Raw genomic sequence first — 24,782 nt, 5'->3', positions numbered from 1 at the left:
CTGGGTCCACCCACTGCTGCCCTGTGTGCTGGGGGTCTGCCAGCTGCCTCTTTTTGCTTTTTTTTGGCCGAGAGCCCTCTCCACCCAGCTGCCCGGCTCTGCCCCTCCTATGGGTCTAGATGAACGTGTCTATTTTAACTCCTTTGTTGTCAGACTTCCATACAGTTTAATTTTCTGTCAGTACTGGTTGTTTTTTTTTTGCTTCTAAATTTTGTTGTCCTTAGTTTGGTTGTGTGAGGAGGCACAGTGTGCCTACCTACACCTCCATCTTGGCTGGAAATCTTTTCGTTCATTTTTTAATTGGGTTATTTTCATACTGAGTTACATAAATTTCTTATATATTTTGGATATTCACCCCTTCCATATCAGATATATAGAATAAATATTTATTTATTTGCTATATCCTTGTAAGCCCATTTTTGGAGACTTTAAATGGTTCACACACATTTCTTTTTCTTATGTAATTTTTCACCAGTTTCTCTGGGAGGAGAAAAGAGGTGATCCATGGAGCTCCACCCACTGTTCTGCCAGAAATGGCCCCATGGATGTATTTTTAAATTACTGTATTTTGGGGACCATAAGATGCACCTAAGTTTTAGGGGAGGAAAACAGTAAAAAAAAAGTTTGAAGCAAAAAATGTGGTAAAATATTTAATAACATAAACTACATAATATTTCACCAATGTAAATGTAAACAGAACTCAACAGCTGCATTAACAATCATTATTTCTCCCAAATTTGGGAGTGCATTTTATAGTCCAAAAATATGGTATATAATAAATACCTACATATGATAGAAATTATATAAGCCAATATGAATGAGAACATGGACACGTATTCACATCTTTCTTTAATGCTCTTCATTTGGGACATCCTTCTGCTTTCCTTACCCTTCATAGTGACCAAGTTTTAAAATTTTATATTGTTCCCTTTATTTTAAAAGTTATTTTACCAGATAATTATGTAGGCCTAAAATATACAATATTTAATATTAATTATTTTGGAAATGACACAAAGACTGTTGCCTAAATATAGCTTTCTTTTGGGGACTCAGTTTTTCACTGTTTTCTATATTATTAAGATTTCTTCATATTGCAGCATGCAGGTGTAATTTATTCAGTTTTACTTCTATGTAACATTCTGCAGTATAAATTTGTTTATAAATGCTTTCTCTTTTGGATGGGTACTGTGTTGTTCCCAGCTTTTCTTTTTATTCATTGTTTTGCTTACATTACTATCACTCCCATGCCCAGTTTGTGTTGAGACTGGTGACAGTAGGTCATTTTTTGTTTCTATGAGGATGAATGAAACGGACACTTTCAGTTCTCATCCTATGAGACCACACACTGCCTTCAACTGAGTTGGGTTCTCCTTCCTGGATAATCTTGCTTTCTTGGTTTCCATGACACCTTTATTGTGGTTTATCTCCTGCATCTCTGACTTCTTCATAATCTCCTGTGTCATTTCTGCTCCTTCGTGTGACCTCTCAATGACACTCCTGATGGCCTGATCCTGGGAGCTCTGTCTTCATGTCATCTGACTCTCTCTCTTTTAATGTTAGAAAGTATCACCTGTGGTACTTATAAAAATACAGACTTTAAAACAACAAAATAAAATACAGATTTTAGGAGGGCTCCTAGATTATGATTAGTGGGTATAGGGTGAAATGCAAGAGTTTGCTTTATAAGCAAGCATTGATCTCTTGATGGGTTCAGGTAGTTCTCAGGATTTATTCTACTGTCTCTGCTGCAAAATTTGTCTGTTTTCAGTCTGTGATGTCTTCTAGAGGTTATATAAAAGTTAAATTTTTAAAAGAAATCAGTCACACTAATAATGCTTAAAAATACCCTGCATTTGGGATTGCATTTAAACAGTGAAGAGTACCTGTCAAGCAGAGTTACATAATATTTTTTATGCTTTGGAGGTGATACCAACAGGAAAACTAGCTGTGTGGCAGGTCATTGGTTACAAGGACCTATGCAATGTCCTTTGTTGTCAGTGGACCTGGTCAGACTACTAGCTCCTTAAAGCAAAGGGAACTAGAAAAGCTCAAAAACCTTAGCCATTTATACAGAAAAGATGATCAATACAAAGTTTTTCTCTGATATCTATAGATTTGAGCAGTGTGGTATTGATGTGCAAGATGGTGCTAATAGGTAGGCACTAAATCAGCATTTTTGTAGGTCACATTTAGGAATTTTGTCTTCACTTAGATTGGACTATGAGTCCCTTGGAGAGTTATACATATAGTGATAAGGCAGAGAGAGAAATTCATGATTTCAGATGTATACTTTGAAAAGCTTACTCTGGTGACTAAAATGAGTATGGAGTTGTTAGGTAGCAGCTAGGAATGAGTGGCAGAAGGGAAATAAAGGCAGAGCCCTCACCATTATAATCTAGCAAAGAACATAATAAGGAGGCTAGAAGCAAAGGAAGACATGTCTCACATGTTGACCCAGCAGTCCTGAACCTGGTCTGAACAACACAAGCAAAACTATAATAGCACCGGAAGAGGGGAAACTGTGCTAAGAAAATAGTCTTCTGTAACAATCTTACTAAGATGGCTGGGTGTCCTGCATACCCCAAGGCCAGGAGGTGGGAGGGGAGTCCTTGAAATTTTATGTAACATTTCCACTACCTGGGAAAGAACTCCCGCACATACCTACATTTGGGTAGTCACATCACCCCCCTCTCTCGTGGAAGCTGGCACTACCTTTATCCACCAATCACTATGTAACTCCACCACCCCCTTCCCACCAACTACATAAGTCCTCAGAACAAAGGACCTGATGCTGTTTCTACCTTGCCTCTTGCCACCCTTGCTTTTGCCATCCATGGGCTTGCCTTTCACTCCTACCTCAGTAAGGCCCATTTGAGAACATATTGCTAATAAACTTTACTTGCATGCTGATAGGCTTGCTGATCTGTAATTCTTTGCTGTGTTGGCAAGAAGAACTGAATTTTTTCTGTAACAGGGTTCAATTGTGTATTTGGTTGGGGGAGACTGTTTAGATGGTTTTTGTTGAAATCAAGGAGAAATTAACTAACTTGAATCAGTAGTAGCAATCAGGATAGAATTTGATTCCAGGGATCATTATAATGTATGATAATTGGGTTTGTAGTTGGATTGGATATAGAAAATGAGGAAAAAAGATGTATGAAGAACTTCTAGGTTCCCGACTAGTACTATTGGATGAACAGAGATGCTTTGACTGAGGAATGGAATGACGCTAAAAGAGGCCATTTTCAGGTCTTTGTTCATAAAAGCAGTGGCGTCTTTAGAGCTGAAAGATAGTGACCTACATAGACAAAGTTCTATCTTGTGGTTTTCCTCTTATAGTGAATGACAACTAAGAAATATCTCTTTTGTATATTTCATGTATATCAATCTCTCTTATCATTGATAGTTATTCCCGCATGAATAAAAAGGAGATGCTGACAGTTTCTATCTCCTGAGGAAAGAGTACCTTGGCGCTCTCTCTGTTCTAAGCCCAAATGTCCCTCCATGGAACACACTCACTGGCCCAACTTGCTCAGGTGGCTATCCTTGAGCTAATCAACAGTGGCCCAATGGGTGGGGCCATGTAAAAGCATAGCAGCTCCTGTGGGAACCATGTGAACCCTGTGGGAACAAAACAAAGTGGAGATAATTAGGTTTTTGTGAGCATATTCTACAGTAGGTGTCCACAATACACCTGATGGGAAAAGAAAAAAAAACAATTCACTCTCCACAGAACAACACTAGTTTGGTAATGTTTGATCTTGTTTGGGGTGAAATGTAAGCAGCCATGGTACTTTCCTTAGTCCTACCAAGTACTAGCTTTAGTACTAAACTGAGCATGATACATACTATAAAGTACTCATTTTTGTATACCAAAGTCTGGGATGAATCGTACTGTCTAGGTTAAGGCACATGAAATATTTTATTTTCCTATATTATGATTTCCTTTTTATAGTTCTCCATCTCTATAAGACTGCCAGAAAAAAAAGAAATTGGATATAATAAATGTGATATAATATCATTTAGTCCTAGCCATAAATTGTCAGCTTGTTCTGTAAGAACATGGACTTTATGTGCAATACTTCCTATCATACGTATGAGAGACCCCCGGTGCTCCAGCGCCTTGTCCCAGTATTCGGTGCCCTCTTTCACCCCGTCCTCTACAATCTTACTCATTTTACTTCAGAAAATGTTAAATGATTTTTTTTGATCCCAAATTGATTCACTTGGGTAACCTTTCCATCATTCTACCAGGGTTAAATGCGTATAAAGATTATGATAATACTTAAGAAGGAAAATGAAAAGATAAATTGGTTATGACTAAGCTGGAAAAGTTGAAACACAATTGCTTGAGTATATAGATGACTTAGGCAGAGGAAAAGCCAATTATCCTATGTTGAAAGGTTATAGGCAATAATTTTTAAAAGCTTTTCTATATGCATGATCATTTATATCAGTGTAGGATTGTTTCTCTCTTTTTACCTTCCCATATTGATATATTAAAAATTTTACTTACTGTTATAGTGACACAAGGAAATATACTTTTCTCTTCCGGTGAACACACTAACTTTTCAGAAGGTTAAGAAGATTACTTGTATCATTTTAACTTTGATTTTTAGTTACATATGCTGCTTATTTTTCCACTGAATTATGTTTTCTTTGAGAAAATCAAGGTGGTGTTGATATACAGAAATATTGAAATTAAAGAGTGTTGGAGAAAGCCATCATGAGGACATGACTATCAGTGGACCCTTGAGTAAGGTCTGGGCAACTGAAGGCTCCACATTCCCTCCCCTGCCCTTGGAATACGTTTTCTGCCCACCGTTCCCACAGTGGGAGCTGTTTTCAATGATGCAGCCTTGAAAGAGAGCAATGTGTTGATAAGACCTTCTGGATGGTATGTGCAGCTGAACCTGGTTAAGGCCTCTACACAAACTTTTAAGGTTCTGACGAGCAGGTGCAAAGGTCTACTCCTCTCTGGGCAGCCCAAGACAAGCCTTGTATGTAAGTTCTCTTACTCATTACACCTGCCACCTGCTCTCTGGAGTGGCCTGCTTCTTTCTTTGGTGTCATCTGGTCCTTTGTGTGCAGGGGCCACTTTCAGATTTCACCTCAGATGTTCCTGAGGTTTGCGAACCAAGAAAAGGATAAAAAATGTCTTGCAGTTCAGATAATTAGATCAGGAGAAGACTCACGTTTTTATGTGCTTTAAGCCCTTTGAGGTTTTTCCTAAACTATAAAAACTCTTAATTAAACATGTGCGATGTATTATAATAACAGTTGAATGACAAATAACGGAAACCACCGGCTAGGATTGCTTGGATGCACTCATTTTGTCATGAAGTATAATCTACATCTTTTCAAATGCCAGGCCTAAATAAGATAAGCCATATTCCATATGTCCCCATTACCTTCCCATTTTTCATTCACTGTAGTTTTAGGGACATTCTGAGTCAATATTCCCCTAAATTGTTTTTCTTTGAATTATTCCTTGAGATAGAAGCAATGGTTAGAATAAGGAAAAACTTAATAGATTCTCTGATTTTGTGCCTTTCATAGTTACTGAGAAAAGACCGATAGTGGTAAGAGGAGAGGGGCTTCAACACATATTTTTCTCACTGTTCATGCTTTAATTCTACCATTCATTCATTTGTTCATTCATCATTTAACATCTGTTATGCTTGAAAGAATGAGAAAATAGCAAAGAAATGCAATCATTGCCCTTGAGGAACTCCCAGTTAGGAGGAAAGAAAGTTATGCAAGCCAGTTATTACAACATGGAGAGATTAATGCCCTGGGGGCTTTAATGCATACACATCCAAGGTTGAGGAGATGAGTCAGGGGAGTACATTGGGAGGAAGAGTCATTTGAATTTAACAGGAAGCGATGAATTCCCCTCTGCATCACATGAAGAGGAGGATATTTCAGTTGGGAGGGATTACATGGGCATGGCATGAAAAAGATAAACTCTTTGGGGGTAACATGTGTGGCTTTCCATGGCTAAAACTTGGGATGCCTGTGAGGGGTGGTAGGTAAAACTGGAGAGAAATGCAACAGCCAAGGACCATTCCCCAAGTGATGGATGGGGAAGAGTCTTTCTCTCCTACCCATGAAACACCATTATTAATCTATTCTTAATTTTGAGAAATCTTCCCCAAAGCAATTGTCTACCTTGGAAGTCATCGGAAGTCAGATTTGTACAGCTTTGCATTTTCCTGATGAACAATCAGTTCTCCATTTCACTTTGCAATGTGTAAGCTGGGTATAACTTTCACAACTATTTCTTTACGTTGATCAGCCAAATACAATTCCTTTTCCTTAGTCTTAACTACCAGCAAGTGCTGCTGTGAATTCATGGACCCCTGTTATTTGTAAAATTGCCTCTATTGTTACAGTCTGACAAATTACTAACAGATACACATCACAAAAATGCCAAGCACTTTGGCTCATTTAACTGCTTTCAATGGCATTTTATTCCTTTCCCTCATGATTACTGTCATTTCTTTTTTAGCTCTGTGTTAAATTACCGTCTAATTATGCATCATCACTGCAGCTCATAACAGTTGAGGGTGTCTCTCTCCTAAAGTCTCATAGCAGCTCTGTGGAGTCAGGCTCAGAATGAGTGTTGTCACTTCTCTTGACCTTGCCTTCTGCTCCAGCGGTTTGGGACTTTTGAGTTCCATGATTACGGTGGGAACCTGCTCAGAGAGAGAGGTGTGCTTTGGGAGAGTTCACGCGTCACTTGGGTAAGGTGAGGAATAAGGAGCCAAGCAGGAAAACTATCTCCCTGTTGTCTCATTGCCAAATTCAGGTGACCTGATTTGTGTTCTTACTTCTAATCCACCTTTCTAACAAAAAAGGCATTGACTGATGGGAAGGTGGGTGTTAAATCTTGAGGTTTTGGCCAAATACGATCATGTGGGTCAAAAGGCTTCAAGTCAATTAATCTCTGTTTCCTCACCTGTGAAATGCACGTAGCCCTACTTTCCTCTCTCAGGGGTGTATGAGGATCAAGTGCCCTAAATATCTTTTGGTCCTCACTTGTTAAGGGCAGATTGTTTCCCTCTTCTTTTAGAGAATCGTGCCTTTTAAAAATATGTGTAGTTGTGATAGACATTTGAGTTGTAGAAATTGCTCTGTTGCTATTAATTGGAAATTTGCAGGTGGTAGATTGAGGGAGTCTTGCAGAGTATCAGTTTTGATCCCACTGAATTCCCATTTAGAATGTGGAGTCAGAGCCGACGGGGGCCTGAGAGTGAGCCATTCTCCCTAGAGTCCCCAGTGTGTGTTGGGGCTCCAAGGCCTCTTTTTTTTTTAACTTCTCAGATATGTATTTCATTTTGATGCCTCTATCAGGAAAAAAACAGTGAATTTCAATAGGTTCATTTATAATTATAAGCTCATCTGGGATCATCACCTGTTCCCATTTATCAGCATTGCCAAGGAAAAGTGGTATATTTTTATTTTTATTTAATGAAGAACCAGCTGTTTTAACAGATGTTTCATAAATTTAGAAGATGCCCTGCCCTTCATCAGTTTAAGAACACCTAAATGCTCTTTGCGTATGCAAAAATGGATACATAAGTCCTTTGCTTTCTTGACCATTAAATTTCTTGAAATGAATAAATGACAAATTATTCAACTCCCCAAGTCTATAATCAGTATATAACAGCAGATGGCACAGGTCCATCTGCCTTCCTCTTTGTGTTTTATCTTTAAAACCCATATTGAAAAATAATGGCAATAATGTATGATAGGTGTGCTTCTTATAGACTAGCTTAATCAACAACCTATCAATGTAAGGATTATTGTCTGCTTTTAAAGGTGAAGAACCAGAGATGCAGGAATGCTAAGTTCATTCAGCTAGAACTTTCTGGGTCACTATTAAAACTCAGGTCCCTCTGACTTCACAACAAATCTCTTTTCATTCCTACCTGTTCTACCAGCCAGGCATATCTCCATAACAATTTTCTGGTGACTACACAAAACATATTACTTCATAATTTTATGAAGAGATATATTATTCAAGTTACTCAAAAAGTCCCTCTTAATAACCTCAGAGCATTGACACTGGGTAGAAAGAGAGAGAACTGGGGCTCTTGCAGAGACAAAGGTAACAAAGAAAATTCTAGATTGTCCTATATGGAAAGGTAGTTCCTAGTCACGACACACGAGACCTGCGGCCAGATTTTCTGTGAAGGAGAAGGAATCCAAGATGTGTTAATATTCATGGGGGTGACCAGGTAGTGTTAGAAGGCTCTGCTGTGTCTCACAATGATTTGCAGACTTGAGACATCATTCTTGACATCTGTGGATACACCCCTCCTCTTAGCGTTCACTATGTTCAAGGTGAGATATTGCTTTTCATGCCCAAATCACCCAATTTACTCTGCATCTTTGAAGCAATGACTTCTCTGAGAGATGGGAGGTTGGAACATAGTTTTATTTCAAAAACCTTATCATATTCGCAGTGAGCTTCACACAGACACTTGTTTTAGTGAAGCAGTCATGAGTATTTTATTTTGTGAGAAGAGAAGCTTGGTTGATGCTTCTTACATTCTAATTCATTTTTTCCCTTGAAATTAAACATTAAGAGAAACAAAACATAGTTTCTAATGGTTTCCTTTGATGAGTTTTTAAAAATTTTTCCTACCAAAGTTGAGTTACTACTCTGTGGTTGCCTGGATCATTCCATAAAACCAGGTGACCTTGTTTTCCCATTTGCTGCTCTCACATATTTAACATCTCTGGTTAGATATCTACTCATTCAATCATCCATCCATCCATCCATTCATCCATTTATCCTTCCATTCCTCCATTAATTCATATAGCCACTCATTCATTTATTAATTAAGTTAGTCATCTTTCAATGTTCACTTCCTTCTTGGTCATTGTATTTATCCTTTGTTAAAATACTTCATAAAAGTACCAATAATTAAAGTGGTATATTATTTTTCTGTGCATGTATTTCTTTTACTACAATAATAAAGATGATAATATAGAAAAATTATAATATATAGGTTTGTATATACACTGATGGTGTGAGTATAAATTGATACATACTCATTAAAAGCCACTTGGCAATATCTTTCAAAATTTTCAACGTTTCTACTTTCTGACCCAGTGAATCTATTACTAGCAATTCATTCTAGAGACATACTTATACATGAAGAAAAAGATATGAATAAAGATGGAAATAGAAATGTTGTTAAATCACAGATAACCTAAATATCTACCAAAAGAAATCTGCTAAAATAGCTATCTATGTTTTTTTTAAAAGACTCTTTTCAAACTCAATTTTATTTTTTCCAGTCTTGCCTTTCCAGTATTAGCTTTGTGGGTTAGTTAAATTTGACAACAAATAATGACTCTCCTGTTTATTAATTCCAAACAGAGTACCTTTCAACTCCATTCCTGACATGAAGTTTATATATTCATTTAACAAATATTACACGGAGCACTTACCACGTGGCAGGAAATATTTGAGGGGCTTGCAGACAAAAATTCCTTCCCTCACAGAGCTTACATTACAGAGAAGGGAGACGGGAAATTTGTAATACTAATAATAAACAAGTAAATTGTATGGAAGACAGTAAGTGGTTTGGGAAAAAATGAGCAAGGCCAAGGGTGTTTGGAACGCTGGAGACGAGGGTGATGCTGCAGTTTGGAGTAGGATCATTGGGGTCGATTCCGTTGAGAATGTGACATCCGTGCAAAGATTTAAAGGAGAAGGGGGAATTAGCTAAGCAGATCTGGAGTATGTAAGTAAGGTCAGTGTATTCGGGCTGAGGAGCAAGAGAAGAGCGATAGGAGAGGAATAATGGACAACCAGATCACATGGGGCCTTACAGAACATTTGGAGTTTCCCTTCTGGGTGAGATGGGGAACCATTGGAAACTCTGAGCACAGGGATGACACAATTTGATTTATGCATTAAGTGGAACTGTGTTGGAAAAATTTCAGGAGAAAATCCTGTAGGAGCCAACTGCAGTCATTTGGGCAGGTCAGAGGTGGTGGTTGCTTGCATATGTGTCACGGTAAATGTGGTGACAAGCAAATTGGGTTGAGAGTGAAGCAGCCCAAATTTCCTAACAGTAGATGTGGGATTTACATAATTCCCCATCAATTACAATAAGGAAGGCTGTGGGTGGGGCACTTTGGGAGGGAAGACATCTTCCATTTAAGATGTCAGATGTCCACTTGGAGACTTCAGCTGGGCAGTTGGGGACATAAATCTGGAGGAGTGCAGAAGAGGTCTGGGCTGCAGGTTTACGTTTGGGAGTCCCTGGCATATGGTGGGTATTTAAAGCCATGAGGCTGGATGAAGTCTCGAAAGGAGTCAGCACAGGTGTGCGAACATTGTGGGATGGGGCAGGAGAGGCGGGACGGGCAAAGAGCGAGAGGGAAGACTTGCGAGTGAAATGAAAACAAAGGGAGTGCACTGGAAATCAGAGTGAAGTGCTTCAAGGAGGAGGGAGAGATAAACTCCCCCGAGTGCTCTTGTTAAGTCAAGCAAGCTGAGGACTAAGTGGCTGTTAATGGGGTAATTCATAACCTTCAGAAGAGTAAACACTATAATCTTAATAATGATTACGAGAGGATTTTTGTTTAAAAGTTGACAAAAGCATGATTTAGACAAATATTAAAGACAGTGTATAAGAAGGATAAATTTAGGAAAAGACATTACAGCCTTTTGGAGCCAAAAGACGTTTAGAGACATTGAAGTAATAATAAAAGCAAAATAATATAGATTAGATTGTATAACAATTCCTTTTCACTGTTTCCAATTCTTGAAATAAAAGAGTAATTCCATGATTCAAATTATAATCTCTATTTAAGGTATAATTTTGTGAAGTTATTCTACTTGTGACCTTGCTTAGCCCATTCCCTTCCAGCTATATCTTTTTGCATACGCTTTCAGTATTTTTTATTGCAGGTATTAGCAAATACAAATACATACTAATCTTCCCTAATTGTTTACTCAAAAGATAGCATATGGCAAACACTTTCTTGTACTTTCTTTACTAAACAATATAACTTAGAGGTTTTTCTGCATTAGGACAAAGAGAGCTTTATTCTTTGTTTATGGTTGGATACTGTTTCATCGTAGTTTATATAAACAGCTTTCTTTTGATGGACACTTGGATTTTTTCCCTAAATTACAAAATTAGTTAATGCTATGACCTTTATACAGTTCATGAGTTCAAGTATATCTATAGGATAAATTCCCAGAAGTGATGTTGCCTGCTCATAATTTTTCCAAATTTTATATGCACTGTCAAATTTTCCTCCCTAGGGACTGTGCTATTTTGCGCTCCTGCTGGCTAAGATATGTGAGTGCCTGTTATCCTACATCCTTATCAATGCAATGTGTTGTCAAATTTTGGACTGTTGCCGATACCGTAGATGAAAAATGGCACATCTTCAGTTAAGGCTGAGCACAGTTGTGTATGTTTAAGGACTCTTTGTATTTTTTTCCCTCTGATTATATCTTTTAACCATTTTTCTATTTTTTGATGCTTTTCCTTCCGTTTTTAGGAGCTTTTATATATTAGGGGGATGACCTCTTATCTATGATGTGAATTATAAATACATACTTTTTTTAAAAACATAAATTTTAAAAATTTATTTTCTAGCTTGGATTTTTTTGCCACATGGAAGTTTTCTTTTTAAAAAATGCAACAATGCATTTGAATTTATATTTTATTTTAGAGTTTGTAAATTTCAAGTCAGTTACAGATGTCTTCTCCATTCTACGATCATAAAGGGATTTGATATGTTTTCTTCTAGTACACTTTTGATCCATTGGAGTCTGGCCTGGTATATGGTATGAACAAGAAGTTGATCTTTTTCCAGATGGCAACCCAAAAGCCCCAACTCTATGTATTAAAATATCCATCTTTATTTCCACTGACTTGAGATTCTACCTTATCATACCTCAAATTCCCACAGGTATCTGGGTCTATACTTAGACTTCCTAGTCTGTTACACAGTCACATTGTGTTCTACTCTCCCATGGCTTTAACTGCTCTGGCCCCTTGTGGATACTTTCAATTTAATGAGGTCCCATCTCATTCTCTTTCAGAGTTTTCATGGCTAAATACTGCAGTTTGAATACTTGTGGAATCATTTGGTTTACTTGCATTTATGACATTAAACAAAATAAGCTTTAGAAGTTGTTTTTAGTTTGTGGTTACTTAAACTCATTTACATTTAATTCCATTTAATCAATATTCCTTCAGTCCTATTGTATCCGCAGCACTTTTTACACAATTGGAACATTGGTAAACAAAACAGGTCACGTTCACTTGTAGCTTTGCAGCCACGGACATTAGTCCTGAGTCTTTCAAGAAAAAGTTTTTTTTTAAATTATTATTCTTTGCATTGTATGAGATTGAATTCAAGCAGACTGTCAACTTTGTCATATCAATATTTTGTTAATGAAAAAAGTCTTTAAAATCTTGTTCAAGGACATCTATAATAAATCCTGTTTGATTCAAAATAGTAAAGAATATGGAGCACAGGTGGCAAACACAAGGCTCTTGGGTCGAGTCCGGCCCTCCACCTTGTTTTATTCAGCCTGCACCTTGTTTCTACCTAGCCGAAGCACAGAGCTCTCATTTAACTGTTGAGGAGTAGTTACATTTATACAGTCCTAAAATTACATCCCGCCCTTTGAAGGCAATCACGAGGCTGATGTGGCCCCCAGTTAAAATGAATTTGACACCCCTGATATAGAATATTGAAGAAAAGAAAGTGCTAGAGAAAAAGGAGATACCCAAGAGGAATCTTGTTCTTCCACTTACCTCGGTTGCAATTAAGTATCTATTTAAGCATCATAAATTTGCAGTGCAGTGGTCATAGGGCATTTCAGCAGTCGACAAGGCTCAGAAATGGTCATTCCTGCACTATATCTTTTTAAAAATTCAATCCCTAAAGTGTTAATAAAAAAACTGTAATAATATTTTTTTTGTTAAAATTCAAGATTTATTCTTGAATTCAAGGAGTGTGATGGGATATTTGGCCACAGCCTTGGCTTTGGCTGAATAGTGCTTTCAGCACTTGACCACTTAATATGGCATAAAAAATATATCTTAAAGTCCTTTACATCAATTAATTTTTCCAAAGATGGGGAAAAACATGGGAATAACAGATATATAATGCCTGCATAACAGTGGCGTGTACATCTCATGCCGATCTTTTAATCAGTTAGAAGTATTCCTAACCCAGGTAAACTCTCTAGAGAAGAAGACTTACATGAGTCAGCTTATCTGGACCTTGACCTTCTGACAAGCGGGACTATCCCTTAGTCCTTGAGCAACTACCACACACCTGGGATAAATCTTTTTAGGGCTTGGAGTTACAAAACCAACTTATTCAAGGCCGTCATTAAATACGGAACAAACTGACAGTAACCAGAGAGGACGGGAGAGAGGGACAATAAGGGAAGGGCCATCAAGGAGCATGTGTAAAGGACACATGGACAGAGTCAAAAGGGGTAGGTTTGAGGTTGGGAGGTGTGGATGGGTGGGGTGGGGTGGGACGTCTAAAATGGAGACAACTGCACTTGAATAACAATAAAAAAAAGCCTATTCAAACAGCACACAGCAAACATGTGAAATTGATCTATGGCATACTTTTCTATTGGTCTTTATTTTGCCACTGCTCATGTCTGGAACCTCCTTCCCATCTCACCAGGCTTACTTTTCAAATCTCAATAATGGCCTCCTCAACTGCGTACTTTCTGAACTAGTTCCCAGCGAGCTGAGAACCTATCAGTAGTTATCCATGGTGTGGTGATTGCCTCAGAGCGCTTGGGTAATTACAGTGAGTCCAAATTTGGCATCCATTGGAACCATCTGGATGGATTGTTAAACCACAGACTTGTGGGTTCTACCATCTGACTAAGTGTGGAATGGGGTCCAAGAATTTACATTTCTGACAAGTTCCCATATGATGCTAATACCACTGACTTGAGACCACACTTTAAGGACCATGGGTATATTATTATATTTACAACTTAACTTTTTGTTTCTCTACTTGTCTATGAAGTTATTAAAAGCAGATCAAATTCAGTTTTATGTCCATTCTAGAGTCTAAAAAATATGCCACATAATAGATGCATTATAAAAATATGTTGATTAAATGTATAGTGAGCTTTATTAAAAAGTGCTGTTTTAAGTGTATAAACATTCACAGTTTTTGTACTTGTGAGCTATTTATTTTACTGCTGGAAGCCACTAACTATTTTCTGGGAAACTGAAATTTCCCTGATAAATTTAGTATAAAATCTGAAACACTTATGCAGGAAAATTTTGAATTATTTACTTTATTAATCCCTAACTAATATCTATTAAATAGAAAAACCCACAGGCCCCAAATGGCATGACTCATGCTAAAAGCCTATGACACCAAACCTGGATTTAATATCTGATCTAATTGCAATTTCAGCCTCTCCCAGAAACATAATCTGGATCAACCAGCAGGAAATTTTCTGGTCAAGCAATAGTAAGGTAATTTGTTACATGGGACCTCTGTATCCCTAGTGAAAAGAAGAGGCAGTCTGCTCAATTAAAACCCACCCCTTTTCTTCTCCCAAAGGAAAGATGTCCTGACCCCAAATAATCCTTTATTTTCTTATGTTTATAGCTCCTCGTCCCATCCGTCTTTTTGTAAGACCCTTCCTTTTTGTGCAGCACCCAAGAACGCCCGTCTGGTTGCTGGATGGGGTGCTGTCTGATTTGTGAGCTGCTTAATTGGACCCAGTTAGATCTTCAGGTTTACTTGGTCAAATTTTGTTTTTCAGTGTGTCAAAAAGAGTTTTAGATGAATGTTTTATGTATATAAAAAGAGAAATATATTCTTTCTCACTAGTGTATTTGGCTTGTGTATATTCTCATTAAAACAAAACAAAACAAAACAAGCTTAGCAAAGATTTCAGATAATAATAATCAACTTTACCAGTGCCTTAATGTGAGGTTGCAGAGAATACATCTGAAATAGTACTCCGTGGAGCCAACTGTTAAAGCTACCACATTTGCTCTATGAGGCAGGGATCTAGGGAAACAATAGACATAATAAATAACAGTGGATAAAGAAGGGGCCACATACTAAACCTGACTAGCTCATGGGAGGCCTGCATGGTGGGCCTTACAAACTCAGAGACCGAAAGTAAGTAACCACATGAGATGGTCTGAACATAAAAGTTCCTAACTGAAAGGGTCATGGCAGGTAGTCATGTCCTGGGCCTCTAGCTTCCTTGACAAAGGTCAGTCTTTACCTTAAGTGAGACTGTCTAGTGTCTTCTTGCATTTAAGGTCAGATGCTTTGGAATGTCAGAGTGATCTCATTTTCCTGGACCCCTCAGGGTACAAATTCATCCGTGTGCGGTGGGAAACCACAGAACTCCTCATTGTCATGTTGTTGCCCACATACCATCTCTGTGTGCTGTGAATGTTAGCTATCGCTTCCCCAACTATGTAAAAGAAGAATGTGTCTTTCTGGTCCACCTTTTTCCAGTCTCAGAGATTTCCCCACTTTGCTTCCTTCCATTCCCTTAATCCACCACCAACTGATTTCATATAACCGTACCCACCCCACCCCCACCTTACGTTCTGTCTCCACCTTGGTTTCTAATGTATAAAATGAGCTGCAAAACTACCATTCTCTGGAGCATTTGCGCAATCCGTTGAGATTTTGCTTCTTGGCAATTGTCAGTTTGGCTTAAATAAACGCAAAATTTCTCTACAGGTTTGGACGTTTCTTCCGTTGACATGACAGACGTAGATAACTCAAGTAGACACATAACACTAGTTTTCTAAATTGCCACCAATAGCCACACCCTCCAAAAGGGAAAGCAAGTGAATGAAAACAGAAATTCCTAGAACATCATCTACAAGGCCGAATATGGAGAGGGATGAAGAACAACCGACAGAGCAGTGAAGCCAGCGCTCGCCACAACCCATAATCGTGTCCCCTGACACAGTCCTCTATTTGGTATTGGTTCGCAGAATAGTAATGTCCCCAGTGAAGCCTCTTCTCTCTTTCATCAACATCTCTCCTGGACCCCTCCTCACCCAAAGGCAGCCAGCAAGGCAACAGGCCTTGCTGGGTTGGGCCTTCCTTCCCAGGCAGGTTACTCCAACTGTTCCCTTTGCCACGTGGAACTGAAGAAGCTGAGGGTAAGGCTAGGCAAACATTTGGTTCATTGACCACTGAGTCAAAATAGAGCTTGGGATACAAGATGCCAGAAACAAGTATTTTGAAATAAATCCGAAAGCAAAGGTGAAAAGTGTTGACAACACTATGCACACTTAGCTTTCTCCCCACTCCTATTTCTTGCTTTAAAGTTTTTCTTATTCTCTGCCCGAATATTTGTTGACTTGACAACTGATGAAAGGACAGAGACAAAAAAAATAAAAACATTTTGTCTGTGACTTACCCTTTGGCTTATGTTCATTAAAATGATAAAACTGGATGAGGTAATTTTTATGCTGTTCTTTGTGCTTTTCTCTCTTCATTTCACTTTTAAATTGCTCTTTTTCTTACCTTACTTTCTCTAGATGCATCTTGTATTGTTAGCACTTACCTGTAGTTCGAAAAGCCTTTTCAGATGTAAAATTCTCTTCTGCATTTATTGTCTGGCTTTTAATTTTTAATGTCTTTTATTTTCCTCCCCCACACCTACCACTTGTGTTTTCCTTTTCCATGGATTTGATTTCATTGGCAGCTGGCATTGTTTCCATTATTTCATCCTGCTCACAAAAAATATTGTCAAAGCTCTCGCCTCTGTTTTACCCCGGAGGAGAAACTAGTGGATAGAGAACATGCTACACCTTTTCTTTCTTTCAAAGAACAGATAGCTATTTGGCGTGAAATGTTTCTCCTCTGTAAACTTTCTGTATATTTCTCCTTAATAATTAATCTAGTCTTTGTTCTTTTAAAAAGCAGATCTTTAGTATCCTCTATGAAAGATTTGTTCTATGTTGGAATCTTGTGAGTTCTTATCAAAGCAAAATATTTAAGGACTGGAGAAAGATCAAAAGCAAGGGAGAGAACACCCTTTCACCTATTGTATTTCTTCTCTTTGGAACAAACATGTAAGACTTCAAATTTTACACAAATGCCTTAATCCCATACTAACATGACTTCTAGCCTTCATGAAACCCCAAACACTTATAGGTGCTATACCAGACTATATTTCCTAAGATCTAAAAATATATATATTTTAATATTTACTGAAATAGGCTCATGCCTAGGAGATATGTTTCAATGTGTTATCAGCACATTGTGGTCAGTGAAGTTTTCTATTAATTTTGTGGAGACTTTTCCAAGGCAGGAAATGGTGATACCAATGGCTTATAAGATATTGGCCTTGCTGATACAGTATGTGGACTGGAACAAAGTGGAGACTTCTTTAGTGTAGCTGCTCTCAACTGAACCTGTGCTTTAGAATCATCTGGAGAGTTTTAAAAACTCTCTAGGTGCCAGAGCTTAACTCACAGAGATTTGATTTCAATTGATCTGGAAGGAGGTGTAGGAAAGAAGTGTTTTAAAATAACCTCCCAGATGATCCTAATGCAAAGTCAAAATTGTGAACCATTCATTGAGCATCAGATGGATAATACGTGGATGCGCACACGGGCCTAAGAGCACCTTCACGACACTAAGCAAACCATTGCTTCTCAACCCATGTCCTTTGTTGGATCTGTCTCTTGGAGTCCTAAAAGATGACTTGACCGCTGGCCCCACAATGGTGAAGTGTGCCTCCATCATTTCTTTTGCACAGCTATCGCCTGCCACCCCTTTGAGAATGAAGGTAAATGTCCAAAGTATTGATGAACCTCAATGTGGGGGGATTAAAGAGTGGGAAAACCAGAGAGTGTCGTTTACAACATGGAACAATGAAAGAAGGTGCACAAGCTTTTGTTTCTGACTCTGGCAGAGTGTGCCACTAATCTAGTTATATCCATCATCTCAGCTTCACCCACAAACTTATTGTTGTCTGTCTATAGAGATGTGACATTAAGTAGCCCATATCCTGTGTTATTTATTTGCTTATAGGTTAATTGCTCAAAGTATTGATCTCCTGGGCTCATTTTCCCATTCTTTTTCAAATGTCCTTTCAAATCAACAAACATAAACTAGGACAGGTTTGCCACACAGGGGACTCTTAAATAATGCAGATTCTTTCTCCTTGGTGACTTAAAAAATCGCTCTGGCAAGAAAACATAATCCAGTGTAAATATTACTACCACTCCAAAAGTTGCTGCAAGGTTTTAGGTCTTCACTTTTGGGAAAAAAATAATTGGGAGACACCACATTTTTGAACACTGTCCTTCTGATTAATTTAGTAATGAATATATATAGGCAGACCTCTAAGTTGCCATAAAATTATATAAATTTTTCAAAGAATTTACTTGAAGATGAAACACTCAGCTGTGTGTGAGCTTCCGGGGGACTCAATATCCGCCTTTAAAATCACAATTAAAATAAGGCTTAATTCCGAGCAGAGGGGATATGGTTGTCATCTGCCTCCCATTTTGTACTTCCCATAGCTGCAATTACACAGTAACTACTGCTTTAATTGTGTGATGCGTTTGTTTTTTAATTAGCAAAAAGTGCGTTCAAAACCTGCTCCTTGACCAGTGTGGGAGTGTGTGATGATAAACGGGGTTAAGGGGCTTGTGAAGGGATTTTAATTCCCTTGCTGGGATTACGTGTCCACTGAGTTGGGTGACTCAGAGGCTGAAGAGCGCTGTGGGGAGGCAGCGCCTGAGTCAGAACCCCTGAGATGAGATCAAAATCCAGAAGCATAAGAAATCAATGCAGAATCTGAGGTGACCTCTGAGAGTGAGGGCAGAGAAACTGTTATGAGCTAAGAACCAGAAAAGTGCATGTGAAGAGAAAGAAGGTTCCCAAGTTGGGACCTCAGTAAGCAAAGCAGGGATCCAGAAAGGAATTCCAGGAGCGAAGGTATTAAAATAAGAGTAAGAACTGGCAGAGACATCAGAAGGGAAATGAGATGAGGGGACATGGGCCGGAGTCCTGGATGAACTCAGCCAGGCAAGAACAGGTTGCTGCAGTTGTTTAAATTGTGCTGTCGATATTGTACTGTTATGTTTATGTATTCTTTTTTCTTTGGTATTATGATTAAAAAAATATTTTATTCTTGCAGGATGTAATGGCATTTGGTATTGGACAAAGAACATTCCACCAGTGGATAATCTACTTTTTGAAAGCACTGATGTAGCCCATGTTAAGTGTGTTCTTGGGGGCCATTTTTCCCCCCTCAAGTACACTTTCCATCTTTTTTCTCATGCTAAGAATCCAGATTTCTCTAAGATTGTATCTGCACATGTGTTTCATGGAGTGAAATGTGTTTTCTTAGCCATTGTCAGGCACAAATAGAATGGTAGAGAATGAGTGTGGAACTTTCTGGAACTTCAAAGTTCTTAGCCATTACTGAAACTTAGCGATATTATAGTCAGTTAGGAATGTGAGCCACTGTAGGCAACAGAGATCCTCCAAACAGTGGCTTAAACACACAGAGATTTATTTGTCTCTGACCCAAGAAATCCAGGGCTGGACAGTTTGGAGAGGTCCCCAGTGATGTTCTCTTCTCCTGCACGCCTTTATTGCGGAGGCCTTATCATGCTTTTGGACGTGTGGTCCCCAGGTGGCTCGCACTTTAGTGCCTCACTTTAGGCAATAAGAAGAGAAAACTGTGTTGTGGGGCATGTATGAAGTTGCGGGGGAGGTACTCTCTTGGCTATAACAGAATTCCTCGGTTTGAACACCAATCATCCTAACTACCCATATTTTTAGGACTATAAGCCGCACTTAGGTTTTAGAAGAGGAAAATAGGAAAAAAATTTTGAAGCAAAATATGTGGTAAAATATTTAATAACCTGTGACCCTGCTCCACAGTTGCCTGCCCCCCTCCCCCCGTGAGCCAGGTAAGCTACATTTGGGCTATAAGACGCACCCCCATTTTCCTCCCAAATGTTGGGGGGCAGTGTGCCTTATAGTCTGAAAAATACGGTATGTCACCTGACCATCTACAGCTGAGGGGGAGTATAAGGTGGCAAGCATTCTTAACTGGGCATGTTGTTACCCTTAACAAAATGAATGGCTTTTTAATTAGATGGTGAAGAGGACACTGGGTGTCACACAAATGCGTGTGGATAAATGCAGGAGTAGAGGCATTCTAAATACTTGAGAATTAGACCAATTGCAGAACCAATGTCTAACTTAACAGTGAGATCAGTTCGATATTCTCTGCATTAGTCATACTCAGTGGGTAAGGTCTGAGGTATTTTCTTTATAGGGATATCAATATTTCTGTAAATTAAAAAATATATATCTTAAGCCCTGGCTGGCGTAGCTCAGTGGATTGAGCGCGGGCTGGGAACCAAAGTGTCCCAGGTTCGATTCCCAGCCAGGGTACATGCCTGGGTTGCAGGCCATAACCCCCAGCAACCGCACATTGATGTCTCTCTCTCTCTCTCTCTCTCTCTCTCCCCCTCCGTTCCCTCCCTAAAAATAAAATAAATAAAATCTTTAAAAAAAAATATATATATATATCTTAAATTAAGACAAGTTTTGTGCTTGCATTAGATTTATGAATAGGATTAAAAAGGTCTTTTCTTTTTGTCTGTTTATAGTCCTTAGCTCTTACTTATTCCACTCATTTTAAGCCAGAAATAGATCATAAAATCTTTAGTAATATGGAATTTTATCCTGTAGTTCTATGTGGTATTTATTCTCAGGGACCATTGTGTTTATTTAAAAAATAGTGCTAAGCCTCATACTTAGGTAGAATAACTCTAGAAATACATAACTGGATTTCTGCATTCCATATTAATTAGGTACTTATTTATTCTTTCCTCTTTTTCTTGCACAAAGGTAGCTTACTAACTACCCTTTGAACTTTAATTTTTTTTCATTTACTATTTCTTGGAGATAAATACTCAGTTCATGGTGACCACCCTCACCCATTTGTATGGCTGCCCAGTACTTCATTGTGTGCATGCATCATAGCTTGTTCAACCAATCTTCTACATATGGGAATTGAAGTCGCTTCCAATATTTTTTAAAAAATGAAAATATCCCTGGCTGGTGTGGCTCGGTGGATTGAGCATGGGCCTGTGAACCGAGGGGTCACTGGTTCGATTCCCAGTCGGGACACATACGTGGGTTGTGGGCCACGTCCCCAGGGGGAGGTGTGTGAGAGGCAACCACATATTGATGTTTCTCTCTCTCTCTCTTTCTCTGTCCCTTCCTCTTTCTAAAGCTAAATAAATAAAAATCTAAAAAAAAATTGAAAATAGATTTTGCATTTGTATTTTGATATTGTCGTGTGTGTGTTTTCAGTGTAAATTCTTAGAGTAAAGATGGCTGTGACAAAATGTAAACATATTAGGAGTTTTGGTAGACATTGCCCAGTTCCCCTCCATGAAGGTTGCCAAAAGTGTGTGTCTGTCCCTTAGTGCTGCTAAATGATGACCATAGACTGGGTAGTTTAAACAACAAACATTTATTTCCCAAAGTTCCAGAGGCTGGGAAGTCCAAGATTAAGGCACTGGCAGATTTGGTAGCTAGTGAGGGCACTCTTCTGGGTGGCAGACTGCTAACTGCTTGCTCATTGTATTTTCACATGAAGAAGGAGGGCTGGAGAACTCTCCTGGGCCCTTTTACGAGAGCACTAATCACATTCATTAGGGCTCAACCTTTAGGACATAATTACCTCCCAAAGGCCACACCCCCTAATACCATTGCATTGGGGGTTAGGGTTTTAATACATAAATTTAGGGGGGAGCACAAGTATTTGATCTATTGCAGTTTGCACCCCAATTGCCACAAGAATGCAGTGTTTTCTTATACTTCAAAATTTTTGCCAATCTGAGAGGTAAGAAATGGTATCGCAGTATGGGTTCACAGATGTTTCTCTTACTCTGAGTGATGAGAAACATCTTTTCTATGTTAAATAGCGATTTGTACATGTTTCTGTGAGTTGTCTGTTCATGTCTTCTGTCACTTTTCCTATTGTCTTTCTGAAACCCTGCTGTTTTTCTTGTTCTACTGCAAATAGCCACAGAGATCTGAGGAAGGCAACTGAAGTATTATGTGCAAACAGTAGCTCATGAGTGCTTACCTGGGTTTAATGCCAGGCTAATTGGTAAAGAATGAACTAGGTAATAGACTAACTCTAGCTTCAATTTTGTAATTGGGTATGACTGGGGGTATGGTTCCAGGGTTCTATAGTTTTAACAACTGCTCCTGGAGGTTTTGGTGCCCAGCCACATATAAGTACTATTAAGACTGCTCTTCCTTAAGACCAGCTTCAGGACCCTTCACTGGGAAGAGGACAGACTGCCTCAGACCTCAGGAATTTACCAGAACATTTTAGTACCTACACATTTTACCAGGTCAGCTTTATCCTCCCTGGGAAGAGCAGAGGTGCTTTTGGATCCATTTCTGGTCCTCCAAATGCAGCTGGATCACCTGGGCACTTTGCCCTTGAGAGCAGGTACAAACCCAGTATTGGATAAGGTCCCCAGTGGTTTTCAGTCCTCCAGACTGGTTTAGGATTGCCCACCTGACTGGCTGTTTTCTTTTCATTTTCCTGGCTGTCTTATCTTTTGGATTTATATTACCATTTCTCAGATATACCTCAAACTCGGTTTCTTTGGGTGACCTGGTTTTCAGATTACTGACTTTGGTTCTTCCCATTCCTTATGCTTTATCGTGGTCTCTTGGTTTCCTCTGCTCCTTTGGCTCTGGGGCAAGAATTCTCACCCTCTTGGGACAGAGGACACGAGTGTTGTATTATTTCTATGTGGTAGAACATAGGGGCAGTAGCAGTCTGGTTTGAATGTGGGCCTGAGATACATCCGCTGAAGATGTGTTTGCACAGTAAGGGACTAATGTTTGCTTAGGTTCTGTGTTCATTCAGATGGAGGTCATGGGGACTGATATGCCAGTTAACTTCCAACTTGCCTCCTGGGGTGGCCACTGGCATATACATAGTAGGATGGGCCTCAGCACAGAAATACATTTTATCCCTAGGTAACAACACGATATTTGACAACCCGGAGATAGTTGAAATTTCTGATCCCCCTATTTTTCTAGCTGCAATTCTTTCTGCATGAAAAGCAGGCAGAACTAGATCATGTAGAGCAATGTTTTCATTATTTTGAAAGGGGGGGAGCTATATATAATGATATTTTTCTTATTCAGAAAAGAGATCATATTCTTATTTTTATAAGTGACAATTTAGTAAGATTGAAAGGGTGTACTAGTCAAAAGAGGAGATGTGAGAGTCGTCGAAGGTGCTGGCAGGGAGTTCGTAGCCGGAGAGCAGAGCGGGTTGACCCAGGGACAGAATGTTTCCATACCGGGCGCACCTGGGTTTTCTTGTCTTTGCCTTTCTGAAACTCTGGCCTGAGTCTCGTATTTATAGAACTTTACCTTTAATTTCAAAATCACTGAATATGGGGTGATATTAATACAAGACCAGAAATCATTTAGAGAGAGAAGCTAAACCCCAGGTGTGACTTAAATCTGGGACGTGGCCAAGGGTCACAGGAGTGGAAAAACTGAATCAGCTGTACTATTTCTCCAGGTGAAAAGGCCACAGAAGTCACAGCTGTTTAAGCTTGAAAGAAAACTTCTTAGAAGCACTTTCTTGTGTGTAGTCTGAATGTAGTCTTTTGGAATTATATAATATCCCCAGGGAAAACAAAGATTTCAGATAATTTTCTTTAAAAATGTTTATTTCAGTCATTAAAAGTAATGCATTTCTCTTGTAAAGAAAAGAAAATCTTTCTTTTTAAATCTCTTTTTAAAAATCCCTTACTTCCTGGGTTGGTCTGCCCTTCAGGTGTATTTCATTTGCAATTGATTGAAACTGACTTGGTATCCTCCACCTGGGTAACTGGTTTCCAGTCCTTCTGTAGAATTTCACTCTTAGCTATTGGATGGATGGCCTTCCCCGATCCAACTCCTTTTCCCTTGGAGAACACTACTTATATGTAGAGAAGTTCTAGAATATGTATTGTTCATTCCTACAGGTTTTTTTTTTTGCCGTGGAGTCTCATTATTGCAAAAAGATTGCAAGTAGATTTTCTTTAATATTCTCCTGAAGCATATTCATTTCATGCAAGCTGATAAATACCATTATTCAATAAACAAGGCATCGCTAATTAAATCTAACTGGTAGTTTGGTCATTTCCTCCTTGAAAGTGGGAAGGAATAAAATGAGATTCTTATAGTTTGGTCAGTCTGCTACAATCAGGCTAATCACATGGAAACAAAGTACTTATATTTAATTTGTAGAAGCCACTAATCCTTGCCTTCTTAATATTCAGGTTGTTCATGAGGTTAAAGCCAATGATGCCACACAAACAAAAGTATTGTACCCAAAAGGCAAAGGCTGTTGGGATCTGTCTCATAAGATGCCAGTAGTTGATCCTGAGCATCTTTTAAGATAAGGAAGAATTGGGCTTCAAATTTTGAGTGAAATTCAGCAGTATTTAACAAAAGAAATTTCAACTCAGTAAGTACTCAGTAAGTGATGGCTATGTAAAAGAGATGCTGCTTTTTTTTTTTTATTCAAGAGAAATTGTTTTTTAATCTCTACTGAGTAAAACCAGGGGGATGTGGTTAGGTTAGACACCAGTTTTCTTCTGGCTAGGATTCGCGCATGTATGTGTTTATAAACTCTCTCTTTCACAAGGGAAGAGGTTTTCAGAGTATAGAGGCAACTGCAGTCTTTTTTG

The sequence above is a fragment of the Phyllostomus discolor genome, chromosome 6 (genome assembly GCF_004126475.2).
Source record: "Phyllostomus discolor isolate MPI-MPIP mPhyDis1 chromosome 6, mPhyDis1.pri.v3, whole genome shotgun sequence".
NCBI lineage: Eukaryota > Metazoa > Chordata > Mammalia > Chiroptera > Phyllostomidae > Phyllostomus > Phyllostomus discolor.
The sequence above is the reverse complement of the archived record's forward strand: the minus strand, read 5'-3'. Positions refer to the sequence as shown.